Source organism: Quercus lobata, chromosome 9 (assembly GCF_001633185.2).
Source record: "Quercus lobata isolate SW786 chromosome 9, ValleyOak3.0 Primary Assembly, whole genome shotgun sequence".
In the NCBI taxonomy this organism is placed as follows: Eukaryota; Viridiplantae; Streptophyta; class Magnoliopsida; order Fagales; family Fagaceae; genus Quercus; species Quercus lobata.
The window spans coordinates 38,817,313-38,828,563 of NC_044912.1; the positions used below are offsets into that span (position 1 = coordinate 38,817,313).

General features: G+C 32.2%; 1 long non-coding RNA gene across 1 annotated transcript; it reads right to left on the bottom strand.

Moving 5' to 3' along the window:
• Window positions 1-3,787: 3,787 nt before the first annotated feature.
• On the bottom strand, window positions 3,788-6,033 carry LOC115959153. The gene is made up of 2 exons (XR_004084771.1): window positions 5,840-6,033; window positions 3,788-4,150 (listed from the first exon to the last, which is right to left on the bottom strand). It is a non-coding gene; the product is annotated as an uncharacterized LOC115959153 (long non-coding RNA).
• Window positions 6,034-11,251: the final 5,218 nt, after the last annotated feature.

Genomic DNA, 11,251 nt, shown 5'->3' on the forward strand with positions numbered 1-11,251 from the left:
TATGATCATGCCTCAACAGTTTTAAAAAGCAATACCTATCAGATCTAGTTTATAAACTATCTCAATAAACCCACTTGCAAGATATGTAGACCATGTCCAACTCTAAAAAAAACTGTTAGGATTAGTGCCCTTAAATCCTATTTTGTGATATTATGTATGATTTAATGTTATGATTAATAAAGTTGTTTTATTAATATCTAAAATAATGATAACATGAATATTTGGACATTATCATATAGTCCATAAGATGCATAGTATGTGGAAGTGGAAACTTCTAGTTGATATGTTAATATGTTTTAAGAGTTAAAACATATTAAACTGGACCACTGCGAGATTTATTATTCTCCTAACGACTGTCAAATGAATAATAAATCTCACGACTTTTATTTGTACGAACTCTTAATCCTGAGAGAATAATGGACATGATCATGAGGTGTAGGTTGCTTTGATATATTAGAAGTGAGATCTAATGTAATGATCAAAACCTCAGTATGTTGAGCAACCACATTTAGTGTTGATGGAACATATATTCTCAAGATGAAATTCATAATCTCTTAACAAAGATATAAAATATTCCCTGGAGATATAAAATATTCGCTTGAGATAAGTTTAATAGGTTTGGTTATTCAAAGTGTTAGGCCTAACCACTTTACTAAGAAATTACTAAAGTATATATTTATGAAATTGAATTTCATAAATATATGATGAATAACTTAAAGGATTAAATCGGGTACTCAAGGATTAAGATGTAATAATTTTCAAAGTGGCAGTCTACATTCATGACTTTGTATCACTATGAATATTTTATGAAAATGTTGCATGTATAATAAAGTCTTGGGATATAATTATTAATAAGGCCTAGAGTGCAATTATATTTATATAGTGGTGTTAAATATAATTAATGGTAACTTTGAACTTGTTAAGAGTTGACAGAAAAGCTTAAGACCCATTGGAGCTAGAGTCTTATTAATTCCCTTTTGGTCCCACTCCAAGCCACACACTAAAGTCTAATTGGAGAGGCCTAAAAGGGTAGCTCAATTAGATAATCAGTTAGATATAAAGGGAGAAACATACAAAATTTTTTATATGAAACATCATTGTGAAATAGTGTGTGTGGGTGAGTGTAAGTCACACTCTTATTCTCCTTTGGAAAACTGATTGAGAGACTACACTTCTTGGGTGTAAAATGGAATTGGAGTGAAGATTAAAAGTGTTCCCAAGTATTTCTAATCTTTTATTTTGAATTTCACCACACCAAGGTACACTCTCTTTTTCTTAAATTCTGAAATTTACATAGTGCATGTTATCAATCATGAATGAAATAGATCCGTATTTGTTGCTTCCGCTGTGTGTTTTGTATGAGATGCAAAACCAATTTTTCCAACAATTGATATCAGAGCGGTCTTCAATATCATGCTTGTATAACATGTGATTGGATTTTAGAATAAAAGAAAAACGGTTTCTTGATGTTTACTCACGTTTTTGATATTTTGAACCCACATGCCATTTATTATATGAGATATATACTGGTTCTTGTTAATCAAAGTGTGGCTCATGATAATGTCGTTAAGAGATACATGGCATCGGTTCTAAAATTTTTAAAATAAAACTGAAATAAACCAAGCGTGAACTTTTGTTATGCACCGCTTGGATATTGTTGGCAGTTGGGAGTAGTTATTGAATTTCATTCAATAACCATTAATTGTTGTTGTCAATGCACATCTTGGCTTGATATATTTTTAATGGTGCCGTGTCTTGATAGTAATTGTATTATGGATATAGTTGACAATTAGGCACAGTAGTTGAATTTCATTCAATAACTGTTGCTGATGCGATTAGATTAACGTATACTAGCCTCTTCTATTTTTTGGGTAAAAAAAAAAAAAAAAAAAAATGAATATGTGGGGTGAGTTTTGTAGATTGGAGGAGTTTTAAAACTAAGAAAAGAGCGATCCTATTTTGTAGGGAGTTAGTGAGTAAAAATAGAAATTTAAATCAACGTAAAAGTAGAAGTTTATTAGTTTATTAGAAGCAGGAAAATATTTCAATGTAGAAGTAGAAATTTATTATTTTTGTCAATTTACTATTTTAATCCCATTTTTAAGTTTTAGGTATGGGTATTTTTAACAGTAAATAAAATAATAACTAACTTTCTTTTGCCAATTTACTATTTTAACCTCATTTTTAAGTTGTTGGTTAATTAATTTAGAGATATTTTTTATAGAAAAAAATAATAATAACTAACTTTCTGAATCCTCTTAATATATACAGATGAGTATATGCATATGGCACGATCAATTCTTATTCATTGAATTGTCATGGACCGATAGGCATATATAAATGTATATTGTGGACCCACATTTATCTGGGTTATTATATTGTATCAAGTGGCGTTTGACTTTTGGCTAGAGATACATGTATGATTTTATGTTTTTTCATTCTTCAATGGTAAACGTGTACTATTGTTAGTCTTGCATGATATGATTTATATATTTATAGTCAAATAGTTTATGTTAATGCTAAGATTAAAGTATTCCTTTAATGAAATTTATTCCTAATGAGATTAGGATTATGTTTTCAAGGATTCTAGCATTATTATGGTTCTTGATTTTAAAAACCTTTAATTTAAAATATCTAGTGGGAGAGAGATACAAAAGTTGGATCTCACGGCCTCTATTATTGGTTCATTGTAACAAACATTTATGACCATATACTTATTGCATCTTTTCAAACGGGTCTACAAACTCTAAACTAATAAATTGAATTATAACTTACGGATACTTTAAATCTCATGATTTAAAAGTGATTGCAAATTAATCCAAGGACAAAGTACAGCTATAATTGTTTTTTTTTTTTTTTTTTTGGAGTTTTAACCTATAGCGCCACTCTTGATGATTGCTCATGATTATTCTTTATCTTTTTTCTTTTTCTTTTTTTTTTTGGTAGAAATGATTATTCTTTATCACAAACTAAGACATAAATTGATTTCTTTTTTTTTTCTTTTTTACTTTTTTTTTTTTGTGGGCAAAGATCAACTGCAGATCTTTTATTCTACTATAAAATATTTTACCAATTGATCTAACTATAACTCACTTAGCTACAAACTTGGTTGTAGTTTAAGGCTACAACTACACTCAATATATTTTTATTGGGTGTGAATTTTGTTAAATTCATTATTAAATTACATTTTTTTTTCTTTTATCTTCCATGCTTGCAAAATTTCTAGAAAATTAAAGATTAATAGTTATGTTATCAATCAAAGTTTTAAATTTGAAGTTTTTCTAATATAAAATTATGCATAAAATATAAGTTTATGGATAGAACAGTAAATAACATCTGATTGGTACGAAATTTGACATGTGTGTTAAGAATAAAAAAAGTACAATCCAATGGTTATGTTTTTAAAATATGTAGCCATATTAATTTTTTTTTAGTGGTAGTTATTGCCTTAGTCTATAACCAAGTGTATAACCAAATTTGGTCCTCAATCCAATGTTATCAAAAGCTTTACAATTTGAAGAATGTTTCAACTCAAACCACATCCTTGTTTATCTATGACACTATTTACAAAAAATAATTCAACAAAATAACGTCATGTGGTTATTTCGACACATTTGTCTATTATATTTGGACAGTATTTCGGTCCAAGCCCCATGATATTTTGTCACGCACCAAACCCAAAAGGGTCCAAAACATGAGAAATACATCCCAATGGTATCTGTAGATTTTTCCTTTCTTGGCAAATCAAACTATAGGAGATCTTTATTTTCCTTTCTTTTCCACAGGATAAGAATATATAACCATACTAAAATCTCCACATTACAAGTCAAAACTCTATAACACATTTACAAACAATAACTAAAAATCATGTGCCTCCACATAATACATGAATATATTACAAAACTCTGATTAAATTACACAAAGTCACAATCTTATCAAGAATAAGGACCTTAACATTGAGTCTAGGCCTACCACGCCAAAGGCTAACAAACCTCAAGCGCTCCAATAGAATTAATTAAGGTCTCGTTGAACATAGCAAGATCGAGTCACCAACCATTTACAGCAAAAATCTCCAAATTTAACATAGCACTCTAATCATCACCAAAGAAGTAAGCTCCATACCTAAGGTATAGCTAATAAATCTGAAAAACTGTTAAAGGGTGAGATGAGTTAACGCCTAGTAAGTAGCATAATTAATGGGGGTAGGGGAAATGCAAGTTTCATCTTCAATAATAATAATATGACAAGAATGATTAAATAATGAAACACACAATTTCTCAAAGTAAATACCTTGAAATTATATACTATAATATGTGAGCACTAACAATATAATTTCCAAAGCCATGATATCTAACATAAGGTAAATTATCACAAATATCACACTATCACATAGATCGGTCAGGGGATCCGCCCATTCACAACTGGAGTGATATTGTCCTCTCTGGTATGCAGACTCTTGGTTGGCCCCATGAACAGCAGTCTCACCCATACCCTCAAGGTTTTTCTCTCTCCCCCATAGGCAGCAAAGAGAGCACGTCAAATAGAACCTCTTTTGCATGTGGTCTCTTAGCCCCATGGGCAACAGCCTCACCCACACACAATCAAGGAACCTCTTCCCCCCATGGGCAATAGGGAAGAACACATCATCCAAAGTGAAAGGGCACTGACCTGGATTTGATTCCGTTATCACAAAGACTACGGAAACCAAATCGAGTGATCACCGGGAAATCACACAGGGCATGGTGTTAAAACCACATAAAGCACACAGATTACATTACTTTGAAGCACATAGTTTATATCCAGGTAGTTTCAGAAAAACCTTAAATAATCTAACTTCTACAAAGTTTGTAAGGTTTTTAACTTCATTCTTGTCAAGAGATTTTCTATCAATTTCCCACATAACAAGACAAGATGAGCATCTTTAAATTTTCTAATATACCATAAAATCCATAAATTCCTTATCAAAGATTAAATAAAAGATCCTCATATTTTTCATGTCAACAATTCATGCATTTCCCCAAATGCAATACCAAATATGATGCATTTTCATATATAATAATATATAATAGGGTCACAACACAACACTTTTAAGAAAATATATATCCATATATAATTTTCCAAAATGTGTTTGACCCAAAAACAACATTTATGAAACATGGTTATTTTCCAAAAATCCCATTAAAAAGCTACTTATCTTGCAACCCGCAAAAAGCTTAATTCTCCAAGCTCCAAAGGAGATTAGCTAAAACCTCAACAATATTAAGCAAACCTAACACAATAAGCATAAAGCTTAAAATTATATTTAGCTACAATTTAGGAATTGCCAAATAAGCACTTAATTAGGCAAGCCTAGTATTTAACCTTATCAATAACATATTCCTCTTCCAAAGTTTATCAACAAATTAATTCACAAGGCATAGACTCCAATTTATAAAGTTAACCCATTCAATATCATCTCCAACATTATGACTAGCTTTCATAAGATTTACAAAACATCATCAAGAGACCCATGTAAGTAAAATAAAAATATCCTCCAAGACAAGAAATTTAGAATTTCAACTAACTCCAAATAAACCCAATAGCAATGGAAAAATTAGATATACCAATCCTCACATGTTATAACTCAAAACCCATAAATTTCCACCATAAATAAACCTTAGATAGTCATCATTAACACAAACCAGAAACCCACTCATCAAATAATTCCACCAATACAAAACTCATACATATAAACACATAAATATCTCATAAATCACATGGGTGTCATTATTAAAGCTTAGATAAAAAAATATAACCTCAAGCAAAATATAAAACTCACCAAAAGGATTAGAAATTTTACCTCAAATAAAAAGATGAAGATGCTTAGAGGTTCCTAAGGATTTTCCGGTGACATTGCCGAAAAAAATGATGATGAAGATGGTGGCATGGAGGTACTGGTGGGAGAGTGTGAGGGAGTGTTTGTGTGTTTGTGAGAAAAAGAAAGAAAACAAATGAGAGGAAAGGGATGGCCGGCCAAAGAGAGTAGAGATATTTGTGAGATGAGTGGTGGTGGTTAAATGGGGTAGGTGCATGTGGTCCAAATAAAATCTGACCATTACCTTTCCTTCTTCTTTTTTTTCTTTTTTGTGACTCAGACGTTACATATTTTGTTTAAACACTTTCCATTTATCTTATTTTGCATAATGTATTCATTGTTTGAATTGAAATGTTTTTAAATGTGTGTAAGGTTCAATTTAAAACATTTGAAGGTGTAGGTGTACACACCTCATTTTCTACCATTGTTATTTGGCATCCCTAACCCCATTGGGTAATTGTTCCAATAAAAAACGTCAATAAAGTTTGATTCTTAAAGAAACTGTGTTCATTCACCACCACAATCGAGATCTTTTTTAAAAAGGCATGTGACATCCCCATGTTGACATGTACGGGGAGGCATATGCCTGTTCCTGCTAGCTAGATGAACCCAATTTTTAAAAAATACTCCCATTGCATTGAATGTAATGATCCTAGTCGCTCCCAGCTGGCCAAAATTTGCTCTTCAAATTTAGGGGGACCTTTTGATCTAAAGGCTCCCAAAACCACCAATATTCAGCACCTTTTGAGGGAAAGGGGGGTTCTCACTAAAAGTCATTTTTTTAAGCAATCCTTCAACACTTTTCCAAATCTTTAAATTTTTAGGAAAGTCACTTTCATAGGTAAACTCTCTCTCTCACCAACCCCCCCTCCCCCACATAAGACAAAACTCTCCCCAAAATATTTCTAGATTTTTGGAGTTGTGATGAACCATGTTTCTTGAGGTAGCAAATTCCGTGATGAATAACTCCTTGGAGAGTTCGATCACTTATTGTTAACGAGCAAGTTCGATGGCTACGCCATTGGTTTTGGCGGTATATATGTACTTGAAAATTTTCTACATGTCACACTAAACACCTAAAAATATTTTCAAATATAAAATATAAATAAGCAGTTAGATAGTTTTGTTATAATCTTGTTTATGTGTGTTTGAATTCTTATATGACCTTGTGAGTTAGAATGTTGATATATGTGAGAAATTTCTACAATATTAATTTATAAATTTAATATCCTTGACCCTTCACGTGCCAATATTTACAATCCCGAAGCTGGTCGAATCAGTACCCTCAATAGCCACACCCTCCTAGTCCTCCGCTGGCTCCAACTCAGTGCTGAGTTCGGAAGGCTCCAGAGGGTAATGTTTGTGAATGTCGAGATTAACTTAATAATTATAATTTCTTTTCTTAATATTTAGATTTAATTAGTTTACTGGAATACTAGTACTACTTTATATACCTATTAAGAACAAAACGAATTTGAAAAAAAAAATTAACATATATTTGCAAGATGCTATTTATGTTCCACACTGGAACCGGAATGCACACAGCATAATCTATTTAGTAAGGGGTCGTGCCCAGGTTCAAGTAGTTGACGACTTTGGTCGAATTGTATTCGATGATGAGCTCCAACAAGATCAGATCTAGTTTTCGGGCTAGCAGTGAGGGTTTCCAGTGGGTGGCCTTCAAGACAAATGACAATGCCCAAATTTCTCCTCTTGCAGGACAAACCTCTGCTCTCAGGGCCATTAATTCCAGCAGACGTACTGGCCAACTCTTTCCAACTTCGCCAAGAAGATGTTTCAGAATTGAAATTTAATTTGCAGCAACAAGGGAACACTGTAATAAGACCCTCTAGATCTTCTTCTTAGAGGAGGGCTATAGCTTAGATGCAAAGTCTAATGTAAATGTGTCGAGACTGTATCATACTACGCATAGTTTTTGTTTTTTGTAAGGTTGCAAGGCTCTTTTAATAAATAATCGAAACTAAGGAGCGTGTCTACTAAAATAAATTACTACTATGTGTATCTTTGTGAACACATAATGAGTTATAAAATCCTATTTATGGTTCATTCGGCTAAATATAGTTTATACATGTTATTTATTTTAATTTTATTTCCTTCATATTTTCATGGTCTTCCTTTGACTAATCAATGTTAAGAAAAGTTTCTACTCGAGTAAATTTATCTACATGTACCTTTATGGGTTATAATAGGTTTGTGGACACAATGGGAAGTCGCTACCTGATTTTTGCAATGGTTTAAGAATTATATATATAGCCTCCTCTTGAGGAAGCGGACGTTATACATGTTATTTATTTTAATTTTATTTCCTTCATATTTTCATGATCTTCCTTTGACTAATCAATGTTAAGAAAAGTTTCTACTTGAGTAAATTTATCTACATGTACCTTTATGAGTTATAATAGGTTTGTGGACACAATGGGGAGTCACCACCTGATTTTTGCAATGGTTTAGGAATTATGTATATAGCGTCCTCTTGAAGAAGGACCATTAAGCTTACTACTAGAAATATGGGTTCGAAGTTAAGGTTCGATCTTAGGAAGGTGTTAGGCACCCAAAACCACCCAACCTTAAGGTTGACTTCCTCTCATTGTGTCTTATATCTTAACCCTATTAAAGGCACATTTAACATTGCATCTATACTCACACACACGCTAGCATATATCTAACAATCAACATGGCATCAAATATCCCAAAACCTAATCAGTCACCTATCATGGCATATCACAACCCAAGCATACATCTATCTCATCTCATCCAAGGTAGCAAACATATCACAATACGGTAGTATCAACAAGGTATTAACATCAAGTATATCCCAAACATCTAAGCATAGCATCATGGTATTAACCAAGCATATTCATCATGTTCATAAACTATATCATGCTCATCATCCCAATCAAATGCATGTTCATGTAATTATGCATGACTTACCTCACTTACCTCATAGTACCACAGCACCTATGCATCAATGCATATTCATGTTCATATACATGTTCATGTGATTTATCCAAGATATAAGCCCTAATTATCAATATATCAATCAAAGCATGTGAAACATGTCATTCTACTAACCCTAGACCTAAACATGTGAAAACTATACTCAACAAAACCTAAACATATGATTAAAACAAACCAAAAAAAAACAAAATAACAAGAACTCTAAATCTGGGTTTTTGGGCGCGAGGATGCGTACGCATGCCTCTAGTATGCGTATGCATATATGAGTATGTGCATGCATACCGCCCAAAAACAAAGTTTTAAAGCAGGCAGCAAACAACAATCAAACAAAACTTAGCATGCTTCTTATATATAACCAAACAACTTAAACTAACAACAAAAATATGAAAGATCAAGAAAAATAAAGATAAACAAAACAAAATCTATTCCTAAACATGCATTGAATCTAACAACAAATAAAAGCAACATTTAACACATCAAAACATTCGATCATATCAACTTTCCAATCAAAATATGATGAGACAAAACAAAATAAAATCAAATAAAAGAACCAAATCAAGGAAAAGCCATGAAAAGAGACTCACCTTGCTATGGAACACAAACTTGATTGATATATAACCGGCCCCTTAGTACCTACACAACAAGATTCAATGAAATATCAAGGTAAATAGAAGATTTTAATAGTTTATAGGTAATCACAACTCAAAAATAAGATTAGTTTTAAAAAGGTTTTGAGAAATTCAATTGAAAACAAGTTTCTTCCTTAAAACTAACTAAAGAGAGGTTTTTTTTAATGATTAAAAAACGTGCTTAAGCCTGTGTGTGAGTTTAGAGAAGATGAAAAATAGTTTTTAGAGAAGATGGAGGCAAAAATTGACTCTCTCTAGCTAGGGTTTGAGTTTGGAGACATAAGGATATATTTATATGTTTAAACTAGGGTTTTTAGGCTTATTTTTAGGGTTTTGGACATTCCAAAGGGTCTAAGGGTCGGGCCCCATCAAAGAGGGATGCTTCAAGCCCTAAAAACTAAAGTTCTAAGGTTCTGGAATGGGCCTTACGTACGTTGGTTTGTGTATGCGTACACATGCACAAACCTGTGTACGCATAAAGTTTCATGCGTACGCACAACTCTGATGGTCTGACTTCAAATAGTCATAACTCACTCAATTTAAGTCAAAATTTGACAAAATTTATGTTCAAATTGAAGCGCAGGAAGTCTAATTTCCAATGCAATAAATCCCTCAAAAATTATTTGTGGATCAAAAGTTATGGTCAAAACAATGACCAAATGTCATTTTTCAGCATAATTTTTAAAGCGATTTAAGTACTTTTGAGTTGTGATTACTTTCAAACTATCAAAATAACTTCAATTACCTTTTGTAAATATGTCAAGCTCATCATTAGGACCGGGGACTAAAGTTTATTAACCGATACAAAATGAGGTGTCTATGGCTTTTGCTTTGCTAAATTATGTTAATACATTAGATTTTTGCTTTCTATTGCTTATTTATTTAGTAAATTTTGTTTATATACAGATCAACTCCTTACTCATTCAAATTCCTTTGATAACCAAACTCCACATTCTCTTTGAATTCACCTTATGAATTTACCAAATTAAGTTTGCTTTTGGTGAATGCCTCTCTTCTAGAAATGACTTCTCTTTTCGGTTTTTTTTTTTTTGGGTGAAAGGCTCCGGAGGGTGTTGTTTGTGAATGCTGTGATTAATTTAACTATTAGAATTTCCTTCCTTAATTTTAGATTTAATTAAAGCAATACTAGCACTAGTTCACACACACTGACACGCACACCCACATGCACATATACATTACATCCATCCTTGGCAAGTTTTTCTTGCTCAAGTTATGTTCTTTTTTTCTTTTCTTTTTTCTTTTTTTCTCATGTGGATAGCATTTTGGTGTAAGAGTGGCAAAATTCGACACGACCTGCAAACTTGACATGACACAAAATTAACAAATTATAGGTTGAGACTTAATGGGTTCGTATCATATTCAGATTGACACGACTAACCCATTTAATAAATTTTTTGGGGCCGTGTCCAAGCCATGGCACTACAAAAAACAAGGGCTATAGTGACGTTTAAAATACGCCATTATAAGTCCTAAAAATGCCACTATAGGTCCATACCCTATAGTGGTGTTTTTAAAACGCTGCTATAGACCCTTATATTTTTTTAAGGCGAAACTATAATGTTGGTCCCTCAAATTTACCTTATAAGCGCAATTGGTCCCTCAAATTTTCAAAATGAGCGATATAAGTCATTTTGTTAACTTCCGTTAGTAATATTGCTTACGTGGCTAACAGAATAATGACCTAGGATTTTTTTTAATGATGTGGCAGTTCTCTTTATTAAAAAATTCCAAATTAAATTACACATAAGAAACAATGAAGACCCGTTCC